Below are 20,514 nucleotides of genomic sequence, written 5' to 3'. Positions count from 1 at the left end.
GCAGGTTTTTTCTCCCCCAGTTTGTGGCTCGGGAAAGGGGCTCAGGAGGAGCCGGATTCTGGGCCACTCTCTCACACACACCGCATTGCTCCGGAAAGGCGGGGTCGAAACACTTTGTTTTCTGTGTTGTCATCAGCTTCCTCTTCCCTTCTCTTCTCTTTTCTCTTCTCTTCTCTTCTCTTCTCTTCTCTTCTCTTCTCTTCTCTTCTCTTCTCAACGAGCGGCACCTACAGAAATGCTGGTGGAACGCGACCACAGACCCTGTGTGTGCCTCTCCTGGGCCCACCCACTGCCAACACACCTGCTGCGGCCGCCCCTGCACGCTTGCTCCTCCCGGCCGCCGCCTGAGAGCAGCCTGCAGAAAGGGCACGTCACGCCCGAGGGCCTCAGCAGGACCGCCACACTGCACGGACACCTCACCGCACTCTGCACCCACCCAGTGTGGCGGGACACGGAGGCCAAGGGGAACCAGGAGGCCCCCCCGAGTTGCACGGCAGGAAACGAGGAATGTGGGGGAGGCGAGGGGAGCACACAGGCACCCTGACAAGAAGCCACCTGCTGTGAACTGGGGGGCCCAGGCCGCCCTGGTCCTTCCTCCGCCGGACCAGCAGCTCCCCTCCCCCTCCCCCCCTCCCTCCCAGAACGGCACGCACTGCCCTGGCCGCCGACAGGCCCCCACCCCCAGCCCCGTGGAGCCACCACGGTTCCGCAGGATTCTCCACTCGGGGGTTCACCCCCACGCCCAGGAGGGCCCCAGCCTCACAGCGCACACCGTGGGGTCCCGACTCACCCAGGAGGCGGCGTGCTTGCAGCGAAGTCACTCGCACGGCGGCTGAGTGGGCAGGACGGCGCGGGACACACCGAGACGGTGGTTTCTGCTGCGCAGTCCGCCCCGCACGCACGGCTGACGCTGCGGACAGGCGAGGGGGTGCGCGGTGGGCGGGCACCAGCCTCGGGGCAGAAGAGACCCCGGGGGCGGGCGCTCGGCAGGGGGCTGCCTTCCTTCCTCCCTCCAGGGGCTCACTCACAGTCCTGAGACGGCTCTGCCGCCCGCACACGCCGCTGGGCACAGGCGAGCCCGGGCCCTGGGGCGGAGCCCTGAGGGTGGCGGGGTGGGGGGGTGCCCTAGAGGTGTCCGGACCGAGGGTCAAGGAGCGAGGACCACGCGGAGCCCGGCGCCGGAGCTGGCCTTGCGTCAGGATACCCGGGGCCTCTGCTGCCAGGCCACCTGCCCACGGTCCCCCTGCGGCCGCCGGGCCTACCGGTGACACTGGATGAAGTCTGTGCCTGTCAGATGGAGCACAGGACGCGTGTGACAGGACAGTTTCTGTTTGGGGACAGCGTCCTTCTAGGGAGCTTTACTTAAAGGGACGACTTCCCAACATCTCACAGGGTTTTTTCCATCCTTTTTCTCTCTGCCTTGCTTTCAAGTATTTATTCAAAATTTGGAATATTTTATATTTATTTTGGCCAACTAGTTGTTTTGAACATTTCTGTCTCTTCCTCGTGTGGATGTTTGTTTGGGGGGTAGCGAGATCGCAGCAAATTCTGAGACGCTGCAGGGACCCACTGAAGCAAAGTACTGCAGCCCAGCCACTCCTTTGCATGTTTACTCAGATGAGTCTGTTGGGCAGGACGGGTGTGATAAAATGGGTTTATCTGAAGACATTTTCCTATTTTTAATGTCTAAACCATAAGTTAACTGGGATGATTAAGGATAAGTAATGACTACTTTTGACAGGAATCAATCATCCCATTCTTTTGCCTAATTTTAAACAAATGTAAATCCCTAAACATTTTTTATTATAAAAATAACGTGTAGTCACTAAATGAAAAAAAAAAATAGAAGCAGCAGGAAAAATCAGAAACAGGAAAAACCACCTAGAACAATACTGCTTAATGAAATTAACTGTTAGCTTTTTCAGTTTTTCCCAAGTCTATTTTTTTTCTTTTTAAAAGATTTTATTTACTTATTTTTTAGAGAGGAGAAGGGAGAGAGAAAGAGAGGGAGAGAAACATCAGTATGTGGTTGCCTTTCACCCGCCCCCTACTGGGGACCTGGCCCGCAACCCAGGCATGTGCCCTGACTGGGAATCGAACCAGTGACCCTCTGATTCACAGGCCAGCACTCAATCCACTGAGCCACACCAGCCAGGGCCCAAGTCTATTTTTCTTTGTAGTTATACATTTTGCAGTTTTCTTGCATTTTGCATTTCCCTTCACATTTCCACAAATTGTGTACCTTACAGCAATCGCCACGCCTCTGAAACTTTTCCCGTGGACACCCTTCACAACAGGCGCTGGTGGGAGAGTTTACCACACACGAAACCGTGGACTGTGGCCCACGTGCCACACACCCATTTTGCACTAGGATGTGCACTTTTTGCCAGGGATGTTTTTTTCTGCTTTTAGAAAAAAACACCACTTTTTTGGAATTAAATTTTCCAGAACTGAAATTACTGGATAGCCTATCATTTTAAAAAGTTAAGTATGTTGTTAAAAGAAAGTCACTCTCTTTACAGGATGTTGATAAGGTATGTTTTCACGATTCTTGCTAAAACGAGTTCTTCAAGTGACCGAATCTGGGGACTGTTCATGAGGGCCACAGGCGTTCTGGGGCCGGCTGGCCAGGCTGCTGCCACCGCCCACCCTCCCTCCCTCCCTCCTGGTGCGGGGATGGGGCCAGCTTCCCCACCCCTTCTCGGCTCTGACTCCCTCGGCTCCCAGGCCCAGACACGGGGAGGGAGGGCAGGCGGGGCGCCAGGGGACAGATCACCCCCGGGCATTTGACTTCCACCGGAGATCTGATTAGAGGCTTCGGATGTGCTGGCTGGTTTCAAGTTAAGCCAGGATGTGCCCACAGACAAAATGACTAAAATGCCCCAAATGCTGACAACTGGGACATTCAAAAACACTCAGGATCTAATGGCAAAACGAGCTCAAACTATTACCTCCTCCACCAGCTGCTGAGTGGGTCTCTGCCCTGGGAGGAGGGAGGCGAGGAGGGGAGAGGAGATGCAGGGGGATCTATTTGTGTAACGTACACATTCCTTTCAGTTAAAAAAAAAAAGAGTAAGATTTTGTCATAAATCCCAGGAGGTTCTAACAAAAACCATCAGACGGCTGGGCTTACAGGAACGAAAACACCCATGCATCCCCTGCGTCACCCATTAAGGGGATGGTCCCCTGTCGCTCAGTGAGCTCTGCTCCGGCACACGGACACCCCCCCCGCCCCGCCCCTGCCGCCCCCCCCCCCCCCCCCCCCCCGGGCATGCCAGAGTCCCGCCGGCAGTGCCGCGCTCCCTGTTCCCGAGGGACGAGTTTCCAGCCTGGATTTCCCGGGACAAGACTTCCCGCTTCTGAGATGTGTTTACTCGCCCGCGGTGCTGCGCCAGGGGCTCCACGAGCAGCTTTGTTTGAAGTTTTGAGGTCCCACTGCGGGTCTGGGAAACGTTTCCGGGAGAAGATGCTCAAGAATCCACTGTTTCCGGTTACGCCGACGAGACGCCATTTGTACAGACTCGAGAACAAATGATCCGGTTGTTGTTGCTGTTGAACTCCCCTGAAACCTCCGGCTGCGAATAGCTGGGGAGGGAGCAGGCACCGTGAGCAGGTCTGTGGGGGGTCCGTCGGGGTCTGTGACACTCAGTCCCTCATTGGGACACTCATTGACACAGCCGCGAGCCTAGTGACTTCGTCAGAACCTCTGCAGTGGCCAGTGCTGGACCGTTACTAACAATATTTGAACTTCGCCATGAAGGCTGACTCTGAAACTATTTCTCAGAGCTAACGTGACCCGTGCAGACGCCCTGCAAAGAGAGTCCGCTGCCCGACACGCACTGTGCGAGCTGTCTCACCCGAGACACAACACAGTCTCCAAATGTCACCCCTCCAGACCGCACACGTGCGAACCTACGGAACAGACCGGAGTGGCAGCCCACCTCGCACGCAGGGCCTAGTCACTGCGGACGAGGGGAGCGGCCAGCTGGGACCGGGGACATGGGGTGGCTTCCCAGCCGCAGGAGGGACGGGATCTGGCCGCTGGTCTCCATCACGAGGTGGAGAGAGGAAGATGCGCTACCACTGGCGACGACAGGATCTTGGGACGTCGGCCCTGCCGGCCTGGAAACAGGGATAACACAGACCCGGCACATGGGGTGGTGAGTAAAACTGGGCGGCCGAACTGCTGCCCTTGGGGCGTTTACGTCAGGATGCACCGCCACCAGGGAACGTTCTAGAGCAGACGGCTGCGCTCGGGTCCCGGAGAATGGCAGGCACCACGGTGCAGACGCCTTGAGAGACGACACTGGAGATGGTGACCTGGTGACTCGTGTCTGGACGGATCACAGCTCAGCACAGGGAGCTCGGGGGGGAGCCCGCTGGGACCCCCAGGCCGCACCCTCCCACGGCCCTCCCTGGGCAGCACTGGCCAGGAGGCCTGTGTTTTTCCTTGTTGGTCTCCCCACGAGATACGTAATCCGATAAACAAACTAATTCCCCCTGGAGACTTTTGAAAGCATCCTAAATGCATTATCATTTTTCTGCATAAAGGAAGCTTAGCGAGAAAACAATCAGGGAGCAGATGCAAGTGACCTCCAAATGGCCATCAAACAGAGAAGGCTGTCACCGGAGATGCGGGAGGAAAAAAACGAGCCAAGCTTTGCACGCCACGGTCCAGGGTTCCTTTGTTCTGGACACTGAGCTGACCCTTCCCGGTCCTTCCCCCTCCGTCAGCCGGCAACAGGGTCCCTCGGCCTCCTCATTAAACACTGCTCCTCCTGCCCCACTGCGGCCCAGGGTCTCTCTGCCCTGCCCCTGCCCGTCGGGCCTCAGCCCTGTCCAGGCCAACGCGGACCCCCCTAACCTGGCCTGCTCTGGGGTGGGCCGGCGGGGCCGGGCCGGGCTGGGGGGGCGAGGGACGAGCCGGCACCTTTGTTCGGTTCCTGGGTCTCCACCGAGCATTACCGACGGCCTGGGCGGTGCCTGGGCCTACACACTTGCTTAGGGATGAAATAAAACAAAACAGAAACAAACAAAAACAGTCCTCTCCCTGAAGCGACCTGGCGCTCCGTGGGAGGGCCGGCACACAGAGCCGGGGTGACGCAGAGCGAGGCGCTGCGGGGCTGGAAGTGGGGGGGGGGGGGCGCCAGGGGCGGGGCTGCGGGGGGGAGAGGCTGTGAGGCTGCGGGGTGGGGTGGGGTGGGGTGGGGTGGGGCGGGGCGGGGAGGGCGCCGGGCTGCGTCTGTGTCCCGAAGGCTGAATTGCTGCTCCCCCGAGTTCCTCTGCTCTGTCGGGGAGCAGGGCCAAGGAGCAACCACGCCCCAGGGCCCGTGACCACCCCGGGTGCCCGCACCTGGGTTCCTAGGACCCTTTGCCGGCGAAGAACCAGGGACCAGGGAGAAGAGCGTGATGCCGTGTTGCAGGAGGCGCCCCCGGCAGGCGGTGAGGAGAACGGCACTTCCCCCTCCTGCAGCCCCCACACACAACCCGTCTGACCGCGAGACACACACAGGCCACGCCCTCACGGGGGGGGGGCAGCACTCCCCCCGGCCGGGGTCACCAAAACCAGACACCTCCGAGAGACCGTCCCGGCCACGAGGACTCGGTGAAGAGATGGTCAGTGAAGGTCGTGCGGGACCCTGGACGGGGCCCCCCGGACAACGAGGACATAGGGGGGGGGGGGGGAGCCGAGGGGACCGGAGTGCAGGGTGGGCTGTGCGCAAGGAGCGTGCGTCCGTGCCGGCGCAGCGGTTGTGACAGCGCTCCCCACTGACGGGAGGCGTTAGCGATGCCGACGGCGCCCGGGCGTGGGGTGTGTGTGTGGGGGGGCTCTCTGTGTCGTCTCCCCAGTCTCACGGCTGAACCACCACAGGATCCAAGGTCACTGACACGTGTCACAGTGCCAGGTGCAGGGGACAGGTGCTCGGAGCCGCCTGTCCAAACGGACCCCCTTTGGCGCTGGTCCCCCCACGCAAACACCGCGTCTGCTGTGGCGGCCTGCACACACGCGAGCCCTCCCCGGTGCCCCAGGTGCGGCCTGCGCCCCTCGGCCGTGGACGCGAGAGGGCTCCGCCCCTGCACCCCCAGCAGCGCTGGCTCCCACGGGCGCAGCCCAGGCGTGGTGACGCGGTTGCGTAGTCCCGGCCGACACGGCCGACGGCCCCTGGCGGCCGTGAGACAGAAACCCCTGCAGGGCGCTGTCTCAGCAGGGAGCGGGACAGTCGCCGAGAGGGCAGCAGCCTCCTCTCACACCTTCCTGTGGCCCTCGGAGCGGACCTCCCGGTTCTCTCTCGCCCCCGCGGGCGGCCTAGCCCTATCCGGCGTCCTTCTCCGGTATCCCGGCCTCTGTTTTTCCTGCCGCTCCGCGGTCGTCTCGCAAACCGGAGAGGAGACGCAGCAAATGCAATCACCGTGCCCGCCAGGCCCGACGCAGATGGATGAGCGATGTCCAGACGAGTGCCCCCCCCGCCCCCCGCAGCGTCTGGTGTCAGGACAGGGAGAAACAGGCCGTCCGTGCAGGACTGCCCGGCTGCAAGGTCAGCGCTCGCCCCCAGGGGGCAGGCTCGCACGGGGGCCACGGCGGATGAACACCCAGCCGCCATCACGAACCAGGGGCCTCTTCACCCAGAGCAGAGTCCCGGCTCCCCGGGGGGATCCACGGGCTGCAGCCGACCCTCCCCTGCGAGCTCCCTCCCGCCGTGTGCGGGCTGGTGGCGTGGGCCCCTCGGTTACCCGCGCCAGCAGCTGAACGCTCAGATGGTCCGGGACAGAGGGCTGGGCCTTCCCCGCGCGCCCTCCCCGTGACCCCTTTGCTCCACGGGCGCCCACGGAAGCCCCTCTGGGAGGAGCAGCCGGGACGTCGGGTGAGGGAGCTGCCTGTTTCGTCCGCACGGTTCGTGGGTGACCGGTGGCCGGCGCTGACCTGGACCCTGATGGGGTGCCAGTGCGGGAGCCGACCCCCGAATGAATACTGAGGCTGGAGCTCCCTCCTCTGCTTCCGCAGCCCCTGACTGGGAGGGAACGAGGCCCCCCCGGTCCCCGGCTGACCCCAGCCCGGGCCCTACTACCCAGGAGGTGTAGGCGGGCAGAAGGGACACCGCAGGGACACCTGGAGACGTCCAGGCCCGAGAGAAAAGCGGTGGTCCCAGCCTCTTCCTGGCTGGACGCCTCCCAGCCCACCTACGCCCCGGCCCGGCCCCAGCAGGGCCCCCGGCCAGGTGGCCCTGTCCACACACGGGTCACGTCACAGCCGACGTCTCTCCAGGGTCAGCAGGAGACTCTTCCCCTCCTGTCTCCTAAAACGGGTCCTGTGACCTCTCCGGGGCTGTTTTTCTATTTTGTCGGTGGGGGCCAGAGGCTAGACCTGAAATAAATTAAGGTTTTCCACTCTGAAGTGTTAACTATAGAAATTCTGGAGCTGGGAGGCTTGCCAGGACTAGGGCAGAGGCGCCATCTGGTGGCCGCACTCAGTTCTGCACGCACGCTTCCTGCTACCGCCGACCCGAGGCCACCTGACCGTCAGCGGAGGGGAGCAGCCGCCCCTGAACGCCGCTCCCAAGAAGCACAGACAACCTCGGTACCGAGACCCAGCAGCACGGCCCGCATGCGGCCACCGGGAAGGGCGTCTCAACTTGGACAACCACCCACCTGTGCAGAGGTATTTACTTGTTGTTGTGCTCAAGACAGGGCCTCCTGCGTGCTGGGAGGTGGGGAAGTGTGTGCGCAGGAACAGGACGCAGGCCCTGCCCCAGGGGCTCCTGGGCAGGCCGGCGGGCAGGTGAGTCTGCAGGGGTGACCCGTACGCAGGTAGGGGTGCTGCGGGAGCACACGGGCACTGGGGGTGCAGGGGTCAGCCTGGGGAAGGAGAGGGACGGAACCTGAGGTCAGGGGGCAGGACGGGCGAGCATTAAATACCAGGTGAGAGGGGGCAGCGTGTCCCCTGGCCGGATGAAGCACACCGAAAGGCTGCAGGTTCGATTCCCCATCAGGGCCCAAGCCCAGGTTGCAGGGTTGGCCCCCGGTTGGGGCACGTATGGGAGGCAACTGATCCATGTTTCTCTCTCTCTGAAGTCAATAAACGTGCCCCCAGCTGAGAGTCACACCCCCTGGGGGGGGGACAGTACACTTCTGCATCTCTCAGCAAACTCGCTGCAGCAGTCACTGGACTCACCCCGACAGTCTCCGTCCCTCGAATCAGCTTCAAACCCGCTCCTCTGCTCTGCTGGCCCCTCGCTGCCCCCCAGGGGCGGGGGGGAGAGTGCGTCTGGCTCACCTTCTCCTTCGCTCCCTTTCCCTTTGGGTGTGGGAGCCTGGGGCTCAGTCTGGCAGCGGGACAGCACCCCCCTGTGGACTGAAGCGGGAGCTGCAGAGCGGAGGCCGCCCGGCAGCCGCCGGCCACTTCTCAGGCCCAGGAGCGCCTTCCCGTCAGGTGTCTCTCAGCGTGGACCCAAACACTCTGACACCCGTGATGCCGAGGAAGCGGACCCCGCTCACCGCACAGGCCTGGGGGGAGAGAGACGCAAGTGCCTTAAGGGACAGGGCACAGCTGACATATCCCAGGGCAGGGCCGGAATTCAGAGAAGCCTCGGAAAACGGAACACGGGTTGAAGTCAGCCACACGCAACGAGACAGAGAAAGGCCGCAGCTGACGGCTCAGAGTCGGCTGCCAACCACTCGGCTCCTCGACGCGGCCGTCCCGCGAGCGTGAATCTACCCCAGGCTCATAGTCAAAGATACGGAAGGAGACTTCGGCACGGGAACGTTAGTTGCAACGTTGTGAAGAATAACGAGACACTGGAAGCAACGACATGTCAGCGGTATGGGAAGGATTACGTGAACTGGTGTGCATGTAGCTCGTGGGTTCCCCCCCAGCCAATGAGAAAGAACAATGGTTGTGGGTACGGCGTAGAGTAGCCAAGGGCACACGACACACATTTCCAACTTGAGTCACCACAAAATTAGCAGCCAGACAACCACCATCCACACCAACAAATGAGGCGTCACCAGCACCCCATTAGTTCTCTTTGTGTGTGTGTGTCCTCCAAAGATCACGGACAGTGTGAATCATGAAGGGTTCTAGTCACAGTGCTAACTCCAGGCTCACTCCGAGCCACCGGGCGCTGGCAGGGGAGGGGGTCCCCCTGCACCCCTCAGGCAGGGACTGTGAGGACCCCGCTGTCCTCCTCTGCGGGGACCTGTAATGACAGTAAAGTGCGGGGAGCTGGGAGAGGGTCCCGCTCAGGAAGACCCCGTTTTTCCCTGCAGTCGGGTCACTGAGTGACACGCGTAGTGTGACACCTCCATGTTCACGGGAACCTCAGCCTCCCCGTTTGTAGGACAGAAAGAGTAAGACCCATCACCCAGCTGGTGGGGTGCATTACACGAGATACTGTTTGTGGGAGAAGCGGAAGCTACCCCAACACCAGGCCTTATTTCGTGACCTAGGGAATACCCTTGAACCTGGACCCAGAGCCAATGTTGCTGCAGTGCCCCCGCTCCGCCCGGGGCACCACTCACAGTGTTCAGCTTTGATCGGTCCTGGAGCTGTGCCGAGCGTCTGGGGCTGGTGAAAAGCTCCCCAGGTGATCTGCCAGGTAGTCAGGGCCTTCGACCTGCTGAGAATAGTTGAAAGAGGAGAAACTACAAAGTCACGGCTTTCGGATCCCTGTTCATCTCCATGGCGGCAGCAGACAGCTTGGGTCTCGCTTCCAGAGAGCTTAAAAAAAAAAAAAAAAAAGAAACAGGATCGGCGAGCGTGCGAAAACGGTGCTCGAAATAACTATACATGCGTGAGCCGACACCGGGGAGAACGGACATAAAAAAGACCAGCAGGTTCTTTCACGGTTCTGGATTTTTTTTTTCTGGGGTGGGGGGTGCTGAAAACGAAATAATCACGTAACCCAGGTATGGCTATTTTTATTTTCTGTTCAGGGCTGTGTTTCCTGCAGCAGTTTCTCCTGCGGGGGCGGAGCACCCCGAGGTAACCAGCACCCGCGCACGTTCCGGTCACGTTCCGGTCGTGTAGACGGAGCCGTACAGGTGCTCTTACCGAGGGGACGCCGGCCCTGCCACGGAAGACACCTTGGAGTAGCTTTCTCGAGGCCTTTCGATGTCAATGTCTAAACTCTTTTAGCTGCCTCGTTAGCACACTATAATTCTTTTGTTTAAGGAAAAGAAAACTCGTGTGTCAACCTCCCGACAGCCTCTCCTGCATTCCCACCTGCGTTCACAGCGGCACCTGGGACGGAGACCGGAGGGTCGCTCAGCCGACAGATCGTTTTAAAGGAAAACCAGGGACCGGCTCAAGGGGCTCGCTCTCCTCCTCATGCATGAACACGACGTGTGTCCCCACACCCACGTGCAAGTCCCTCTCTCTCTCCGAAGTCTCCCACGTTAGAGGGAGTCAGCAAGGTCGAAAGTGCAGATGAATGGGGGTGGGGGCGGGGAAGGCTTGGCTGGTCCCAGGAAACAGGGAAGATTTCAGGGTGCCGGGCCCACCGCCTGGGATGGGAAACCTGCTTTGGGGAAACGCCGCTGGACCTGGCCCCGGTTTCTGCTCTTAGAAGGCGGTCCAGGACACACGGGTGACGGAGGCCCAGGACAGAGTGTGCCCGTGACACGGCGTTCACGGCACCGTTCTCTGACCTAGGGATTAGAGAAACCATTTAACGAACACAGGGAATTCAACATCTTTAAAGGAAAATACAGCCATACTAAAAAATAAACTAGTTAATTTTTTGCATGACCAAAGATACAAAGAAAATAAGAACTCACTGACACCTGGGGCACGGTGTGCAGTGAGTGTGACGGAGGTGTTGGGGGGATTCCCCCTCGGACCCAGAGCCCCAGCCCCCAGCTGGCCCGGCTCCCCTCTGCTCTGTCCCCGCCCCCCAGGGATTCTGGAGGCAGCGAGTCCTGCACAGACGGGCCCACTCCCGTGAACGCCAGCTTCTGTCTCACTGGACACGCTGGCACTGGAGACCACCGCCACACCCGTTCCTGGACAACGGGAGTGAGGTTCCCAGGATCACGGACCGATGCTGCGTCCCTTCCTCTGAGACCGCCGCCTCGCACCAGACAGCTGAGGCCTCCCGTGCTCCGTCACCAGGGACGACACCGTGCAGCCAGCAGAAAGGCGAGGTGAGCGGTGGAAGGAGGACTGGGACCCCCTCGGCCAGGCTCTGCTCCCTGAAAGAACATGGGGTCTCACAACGCGCCGTCCGCTCTCGGTGCGGGTGCGGGTGCGGGTGCGGGAGCGAGAAGTCTCCACACAACGGAGTAACCGGCCAACGGTGACCGAGCGACAGTAACTCCAACCTCAGTTCGCCCGGCACCAGATGCTCTGTGCGCAGCCAGGGAACCACGGGGCGAGCCAGCTGGAACACGGACTCTGGGAGGATGCGAACATCCCTGTCTTTTTTTATATATATTTTATTTTTATTATTTTATTTTTAGAGATGGGAAGGGAGGGAGAAAGAGAGAGAGAGAAACATCAATGTGCGGTTGCTGGGGTCCGTGGCCTGCAACCCAGGCATGTGCCCTGACTGGGAATCGAACCTGCGACACTTTGGTTCGCAGCCTGTGTTCACTCCACTGAGTTACGCCAGCCAGGGCGAATATCCCTGTCTTTGTGAACAGAGTCCCCAGCCACCTACGACACTGGGTTTGCAACTGACCTCTGGCCCTGGGCCCGGTCTCTGGCATGCCGCACACCCAGCGAGACCTGGCCGACCTCTCTTCCCGAATGGCGGCTGCCAGTGAGAGTTCAAGAACCCCGCGGTCGCACCAGGCTCAACCGGGGTCACATTTTTAAAACTGCGGGTCTGACTGCAGGAAGCTTTCGGAGGTCTGGACGGTTCTCCGAAGACTGGAGCGTGAGGAGAGGAGGTTGTACCACCCACCAACACACGTCCCGGGGGGCACGCCCTCTGACATCCCCTAAGCAATGACTGCTGTGTAACTCGGCCTTTTCCTACTCGTGTAAATTCTAACTTTCACCTAAATGTTTTCAGTGTCATCAATGTTTATGCCAAATAAAAGGGAGATTAACGGAATAGAAATGAAGCATGTAAACTCGAGAATGAAGGCCAAAAGCTAGTTCTACGGCAGACGAGATCTTCAACGCATAAGACAAATCTACTAGGCTGTTAGAGGGAAAAAGTAGGAGAATATGCTTTTGACTTTCGTGTATCGAGGGAATGCTTGAACAAGACACAGAAAGCACACTCTGGAGAATAAGGCAAATAGATAGAAATCTCAGTACATGGCATTACGAGTTTATGTTTAACAAAAGATGTATAAATAAAGGGAAATGACAATGTGTAAAGCTCAAAACACATAATTTTAGCCCATTATTAATTAATTAGAAAAAGAAAAGGCCTCCGTAGGAAAACAGGCGAAAGGCTCGATCACGCATCGTGCAGATGAAGTGAGCGAGCAGCAAGTCTGATGAAAACGTGCTCAGTTATTCATCACCCAGAAAAGGCCAAGCGAAATGGCAATATCTCACTTCACACACAGCACGTTGGCAAACACACGGACATGTGGAAAATCAAATGCTGACCAAGCCCTGGAGAAAGGGGATCCCCCCCTTCCATCCGCGTGGGCCGGGGAGCTGGTGGGCCACCAGGGGGCGGTGTGCCGCTCTCCAGGACAGTGCGGGGTGCGCACCCCTGGAGACGAGACTTCTAGAAAGAAGCCTTTGGAAATGGGCAACAGGAGGCGAGGATCAACTGTTCATATCTTAGTTAAAAAAAAAAAAAAGAAAAAACCTCAAGGAAGATCCACATACCCATTAGGAATAGGCTGGATAGATAGTACATTGTAGTGCATTTGCACGATGACTACCAAACAGCGATAAAGCACAGAAACCGCAGCTGCGGACGGCAGCCGGCCTGCTCCGCAGTCTTGTTCCAGGAGAGAAGTCAGAACGTGAGGCGCGGGAGGGCGTGCATCCGTTCTAGGGGGAGTTGTTTTCGGCGTGCGAGGGCCCCACGTCGTGTTGTGGAGGGGGCAGGTGCACAGGGGAGTGATGAAGCAGGAGTGAGGGAGAGCTGACCCCTGGAGGCCCAGGAGGAGGAGACGGCCCCCTTCCTTACACCGGCTGGCTGTGGGCGGGGCCTGGGCAGGCTGTGGGCGGGGCAGGAGCAGGCTGTGGGCGGGGCTGGGGCAGCCAGCATCGGCTGGGAGGGGTTGGTGCCTGTGTCTGAGCGTATTCTTATGGTTCACCGGGCTTAATATTCATCCTGGTGCATGGACGTCAGCTGTGTAGTTAGCGTCCTTTTACATTTTTTGGACTATTTGTACCAACAGAATTCCTCGGAACGGACGACTCCGTGGAGAAGAACGTGAAGACAGACAGCTTATTTCTGATATTTCATCCTTTCCTAGGCCATAACCTTCCAGGCCATCATCGGAGTAAAATAAATGACTGGTAAAGAATGAGTAAGATAAGAAGCCGAGACAGTCCTGTAACATGGGAAAAACCCCAAAAGCTTACGACAGTCAGAAACTTGAGAATCTAGAAGTTGAACACAGGGAGATCAGAGAGCGAAAAAGACACAACTCAGGGCTTGGAAAGGTCGTATTGAAAGTGGACAACCCGTCAGCAACCAGCAGAAAAACTAAGATGATCGTAACAGATAAAACCACTTGCTCAGACCTTGTACGGATCTGGTCACGTCCAAGTCAAACTACAAAGGCACAAACAATAAAAATTAAAAGATAATTAATAAGACATAAATCATAGTCAGGAAAATATAAAAGCTAGATGTTCACTCACAAATTGACAAATTTTAACTTGGATCTTTCTAGGTGCCAGAAAAAGTGTTCACCACAGAAATGAAAGCCCAGACACTAAAAGACACAAAAATTATGTCAGTGCTAAGTTGCTCACGGGTAAATACTGAAAAGTATAAAATATTTAAGGGACGAATAGACACAAACGTTAAATGATCGTGAGGCAGGAAGAATTATGAAACCCTGAAAGCGTGAGAGACCGAAACGAGGTAAGAGGAAGCTGAGCATGTGCGCGGGTCCAGCCAGGGGAAGCCGGGGGCTCACTGGCAAACCGCCCCCCGGGGCTGCAGCCGGGGCGGGGCCTGCGGAGCCGTGAGCTGGCCTCCTTGGTCCCTGATCTGTGGACAGGGGATTGCCAGGGCCCCCACCTCACTGCTCAGGGCTCACTGTTCGATGCAGCAGACTCAGCTCAGCACGGCAACACCCAGGGGTGCCCTTCACCAGGGGCTGCGCACACGTGGGTGAAAGCACTGCTCTCGTGGGGTGTCTGAGAGGGTGTGCGCCAGCAACAGGCGTGCACAGGCCTTTCTTTCTATCTTGTGCATTGTGTTCATCCTTCACAACAGATGCACACGTCATTTCTACAGAAACTCTCCAGGATGGAGACCCAGGGAAGGGCTGCAGCTCAAACTCAGCGGCTGCCTGTCTGTCGGCAGAATTCCTTCTTTCTTGGGAAAGGCCAGCCTTTGTTCTGTTCAGGCCTTCAACTGATCGGACAAGGCCCACCCACACGAGGGAGGGCAGTCTGCTCTACTCAAAGTCCACGGATTTAAATGCTGATCTCACCCGAAGCACACCTTCACGTGCAGAATGGTGCCTGGCCAAATACCTGGGCACTGTGACTCAGCGGAGCTGACCCCTGGAGGCAACCACCGCGGGCAGCGCCCAGCTGATTTGGGGGCTGGGCATGGGCTCCCTGGGAGTTTCAGAGTGAGTCCTTCCAGCAGCTTCGCCAGAGACGGGGTGCAGGGGACATGCAGGGTCACTGCTCTGAGGAGCTGCTACTGGGTTTGTCTTCCTGGACCCACTAGAGAGAGCTGGACTCCCACACGGAGTCACAGGTTTGAAGGAGCATCTATAATGAGAAATTAGAAACACGAGTTTTCCTACAGCAAACAAATCGTGAGCGTCTGTGTGCAATGGCAGTGCTCCCAACACGGCGTCTCTATCCACACTCCTGCAGGCTCACGCACCTGTCCTCTCCTGAGGCCGATGCACCTTGCCGGACGCAATGGCTAGTTATTGGTTTAAACGTACGCCCTGCAAAAATGCAACCTCTGATCAAATTAAAAACACAATTCAGTGCTGTGTCCATGTTTTCTTTTCCCTTCGTGGGCCTCGATGCACGAATATTAGGGCATGATTACGGGCCCAAGTGGAAGGAACTCCACGTGGGTCTCTCCACGGTCTCACCGGCAGAACCACCGTCCAGCTGTCCCGACACACCACCAGAGGGAGCCCTGCCCTCCTCCCCACACCCCGGCGCCAGGGCTGCTGACCCAGGCGAGAGCTGGAAAGGCAGCTGGGGCCCTGGCTCAGCCTCTGCCAGCCCTTCACTCCCCTCCCTCCGTCGGAGGCCAGGCTCCTGTCCCACAGGCCATCAGTCTCAGGGACAAATGACGGAGGTTATTTGTAGAAGGAATGACACACCAACCCAGACTATCGAACCCTCGCAGCAGGGCTGACTGCTGTGGGTGTTGGAAGCAGGCACACAATGGGGGCTGTGTTCCCGCTGGCAGGACGCGTCTGGTGGCATCCGCCTCTTCCGGGGCACCCTGTGGTGCCCACCTGGAGAGACAGAAGGGAGAGGGACTCGGCGACCCCCTCAGGCTCTCTTTCTGCGTCCCTGTGAGCTGTTCAGTCCACTGTCCTCCGGGCGGGGAGCGCCCAGCCCTCACACTTCTAAATCAGTCTCTCTTCCAAGCGGAACTCAGCAAATGTAGATGAGGTCCGCCGGCTTTGCGTTTCCTGGCCCGGCGGCCACACGCTCGGAAGAATTTCCAAGTTAAATGTGTAGCCTGGGGACACGCAGAAAGTCGAGAGGCCCATCTGCTCTGCACCCCCGGAGCGCAGGGGCGGAGGGAGGAGGCAGACTTGACTGCAGGAGCCTGGACCGTCCGCGTGGTGCAGGCGGCCGGTGAGGGCCACCTGAGCTCAGAGACCCGCCTCCCGGAGCCGGCCTCTGCCTGCCGGCCCCTCTGACCCGAATCTGCCGCCCCCTTCTCCCCCCCCCCCCCCGCCCCCGCCCCCAACTTGCTTTCCTTACCGGCAGGACCTCCATCCGACACAGTAAGAGAGAGTGTCCTACTCACCTGCCCAACGTCTCCCTCTGACCCCACGGGGTGGGGGGGGCACTGTGTTTCGTCACTGTCACAGCCCAAGAGGCGGGCACAGTGCGTGCACTACGCACCTGCTTCGTAATAAATGGACGAACACATTCCGATCCCTCGGCCCCAGGTCTGTCCTCCGTACTTTGCACAATAAGTTTAATTTAATCCTGTCGCATGGGAAATAATTCTCTAGCGCTTTGTTATTGACGAGGTATTAGCAAACAAACTTCCATCCTCCGAGGAGAAGCTAGATTGGCCTTAAGAACGGAACATTCATTTAACAAACCCTAATAACGCAGAAGGTCTGTTTTGGGGCATTATCCTAAGGGCTTTACAAACACTAGCTGTCTGGTCCTCCGTGTAGCCCTTGGAGGTGGGCACCGCTGCCAGCCCGCCGTGCGGAGGAGGGAGCGAGGCTCAGAGCGGGGTGGGGGAGCACACGCCTTGTGGGAGGCGGAGGCCATCAGCCTGGAAGTCTGGCTGGAGAGTCCACTCCTAACCACTGCCTGCCCCTGCCTGACCGTCAAGGACCTGGAGGTCCACTCCAAAACGCCGGAGCCAGTTCTGTATCCCAGATGGCACACAGACACACCCAGTCCCTTTAATTCTGCCTTCATTTAATCTCTGGGTTTAGCATGATCCCACCCGAAGTCCTCAAGGAACATTTGGAGGAATTTTGCAGAAGAAGCATAAAGTTTGCGAGTAAGTGTGCAGGAATGTTCCAGGATAACACGGGACTGACTTTGTGGGACGTTAAAATGTACTACCTAGCTTGACACAGCATGAACAACGGGCCCAGCACCAGAGCCGGTGGGTCAGACAAAAATCAGGCCGGTGCATGTATGTGTGTTTGAGCGCACGTGTCGGCTAAGGTCACAGATGAGACTTCTTACCAGCCAGGCAAAGATGGGTTCGTTAACAACTAACATCAGGACAATGATGTTACAGGAAGAACTAGGCAAGATCTCAGTCCAATCTTAAAGCAAACCAGAAATAACGTATTAAATAATTAAAAGTAAAATTCGGATTTTCATGGATTGGAAGAAGCAACGTAGTTAAAATGGCCATAGTACCTAAAGCAATATATGGATTGAATACAATCCTCATCAAAATCCCAATGGCACTTTTCAATGAAATGGAAAGCAAAAATCACTTGTGTGGCTCCACAAAAGACAAGCCTTTCCCCTGAACATCCAAAAAAAATCATGAGGAAAAGAAAGAAAGCTGGAGGCATCACACTCCCTGACTTCAAATTATACTACAAAGCCACAGTCGTTAAAACAGTATGGTATTCACAGAAAAATAGACACACAGGCCAATGAGTGTACACAGAATTGAGGGCCTAGAAATAAACTCACATACATACATGCACAACTGACTTTTGATGAAGGAGCCAAAAACATACAGTGGAGAAGGGAAGCCTCCACAACAAATGGAGTCAGGAAACCGGAACGCCACATGCAAAAGCAGGAACCTGGACTGCCCTCCGACCCCACGCACAGAAACTCATTCGAAGTGGATTGAAGACTGGACTGTCAGACCTGAAGCAATAAAGCAGATAGAAGAACACAGAAGCACTGAACATATGGACCTGGGTCTCAGAGAGGGTTTTGTGAACTTGGCCTCGAAGGCCAGGGGAGTAAAAGCCAAAGCAAATGAATGGAGCTACATACCAAACCAAAAAACTTCCGCAGAGCAGAAAGAACTGACAACAAAACAGCAAGGCAACCAACCCCGTGAGAGGAGATGTTTGCAAATAACACCTCTGGTAAGGGGCTAATCGCCAAAACATACAAAGAATTCAAACAACTCAGCAGCAACCAAAAAATACCTCCAACGATCCAGTGGAACTGGACAGAGGACCTGAACACGGTTCCCAGGAAGACCCAGAGGCGGCCAACAGACACACAGAAAAAGAGGCGCAACCTCAGCAGCTACAAAGGGACACAACCCAGGACCATGACGAGAGGCTGCCGCGTGGTGACCGTCAGGACGGCCGTCACCGGGGAGACAGGAAGCAACGAGTGTCGGGGAGGACGCAGAGAACAGGGGCCCTGTGCACCCTGCTGGTGGGAATGTCCGCCGGGGCAGCCGTCATGGAGAACAGCACGGAGGCTCCTCCGAAAGCTAAGACTAGAGCTACGGGACGACACAGCAGTCCCTCCGCTGGGTATCAGCCCGAAACGGGAAAAACTCCCTGGAAAAGCCTGGTCCCAAGCCACGAAGACGACCTCAGCGCCCTCTGGTGGACGGCGCGACGGAGACGATGGGGCGCGTTCCTGCCACGGGACACTCCTCGGCCGTGAGACAGACGGAGCCTTGCGTTTACAACAGCGTGGACGGACCCCGGTGGTATCGTGCTGAGGGACGTAAGGCAGCCAAAAAAAAAAAGAAAAAGAAAAAAACAAAAGGACGGACCTCCACTTACACAGGGCATGGAAATGAAAAAGCAACGAACAGACCGACAGACAAGACAACAGAACGGCCGCGGCTGGAGGGGGAGGGAGCGGAGGGGGGAGGGCGGGACGGGTAAGGGGTCCCACAGGCCGCGGCAGGAGGAGACCAGACTTGGGGCGGTGAGCACACACCACACACACACACACACACACACACACACACACACACACGGCGTGTTGGAGAACCGTGTGCCTGAGGCTTACTTAGTGTTATTAATCGAGGCCACCCCAGTACATTTAATTTCAGAAAATACAGACGGAAGCATAAAATACGGGTGAACTGCTTTAGAGAAGGCCTTTCAAAGCATGGGTCTAAAGCCAGAAATTATAAACAAAATGATGGGCACATGTGTATTTCATGAACATTTAAAAACATGTAACTTTTAAAACTGAAAAAGAAAAAAATTGTAAAATATATGACAATGATTCAATACACATAACCTTAAAAGCTCCTGCTTATTAATAAGAAAAAACTGACAAATATTCAGTTTGCAAACGATAAATAACAAAAAGAAGTTTTTAAAATAAGTACATTCTCTCTGTTATATTTGTTATGGATGTTTTCCGTTCCATTCGGTTACTTTAATTTTCTTTTAGTTTTCATTGTTTCTTACATGAAATGTTTTAGTTTACAGAAATGAAATTCGTGGAGCTTTAACTGTGACTTTTCTGTCATTTCCAGAAACATGATGATCAACTTGACTTAAATTTTGGAAGTATTTTGTTTCCTACTCTTCCTATTTCATTATTATAATTGAACTCTTTCATGTGCAAGCCAGTATGTACACTATGAAGCGTGGGGCTGGTTTTACCCAAGGTTATGCCTCAGCAGCGCTGAGATCATGCACTGGATGTTTGTGATTGTTCTAACTTTTTTCTATGCTTTCTACACTGGACACAATTCATTGACAGTTTTGGAGGACTAAGGGGTTGCTTGTTAGTACGATGATTTAAGTCACCACTGCTTTAGAACATGTTTTTATATTTAGTAGCATTATCAGCCTCTGCTGTACCACCTTTTCAATTTTTTTTAAAGATTTTGTTTATTTTTAGAGAGGGGAAGGGAGGGGGAAAGAGAGGGAGAGAAACATCTGTGTGCAGTTGCCTCTCACATGGCCCCCACTGGGGATCTGGCCTGCACCCCAGGCATGTGCCCTGACTGGGAATTGAACCTGCAACCCGTTGGTTCGCAGTCTGCATTCAATCCATTGAGCTACACCAGCCAGGGTTCCTTTTCAATTTTTAAGTACATCTTCACCCTAGTTTCCTAAGTCAACTTTGTGAACCTCCGGAAAACCTCGATACAGGTGTGCATGTGGCTACAGGGGTGGGTGTCCACACACGTGCGTGTTTGTGAGCTCCGTGGCTGACTCGGTGGGGGACGCAGGTTAGGACGGCAGGAACATGGGCAGGATTTACGTGGTGACGGCCCAGTCGGAACCGAGGGCGTGTCAGATGGGCGAACCTTGGGGAGAACAGGCGAGAGGCGGCTTTGATGTCAGGAGAGGCGGTGGGGAAGGAGGGAAACGGAGGCACGGCGGCCACAGGAGGGAGTCAGGGCTCAACAGAAAGCACACGCAGCCGGCTGTGCCGGAGAGACTGTGAGAGGAAGTGGTGTCACAAGGGGGGCAGTTTGCAGGGAAACAGGCGGGGGCGCTGGCCTCGGTCTTATGTTTATATAATGTTTCAATAATGCACGGGCCTGCTGCACTCCAGCGACAAGACTCCTCGTTGCCAACGTCAGCACGTGAGGGCTGGCTCCTGCACCCTGTTTGCTGCACATCTGCGGCGTGCCGTGAGCAAGCCGAGAGGAAGGAGGTGGGACAGAAGCTAAGCTGGGGCGAGCCTTCCATGATCGCCACAGAAGGGGTGGGGTTTCTTCTCACCAGGGGTGGGAGTCTACGAGCGAAAGGGGAGAAAGAGCGGCCCGG

The sequence above is a fragment of the Phyllostomus discolor genome, chromosome 12 (genome assembly GCF_004126475.2).
Source record: "Phyllostomus discolor isolate MPI-MPIP mPhyDis1 chromosome 12, mPhyDis1.pri.v3, whole genome shotgun sequence".
In the NCBI taxonomy this organism is placed as follows: Eukaryota; Metazoa; Chordata; class Mammalia; order Chiroptera; family Phyllostomidae; genus Phyllostomus; species Phyllostomus discolor.
The sequence above is the reverse complement of the archived record's forward strand: the minus strand, read 5'-3'. Positions refer to the sequence as shown.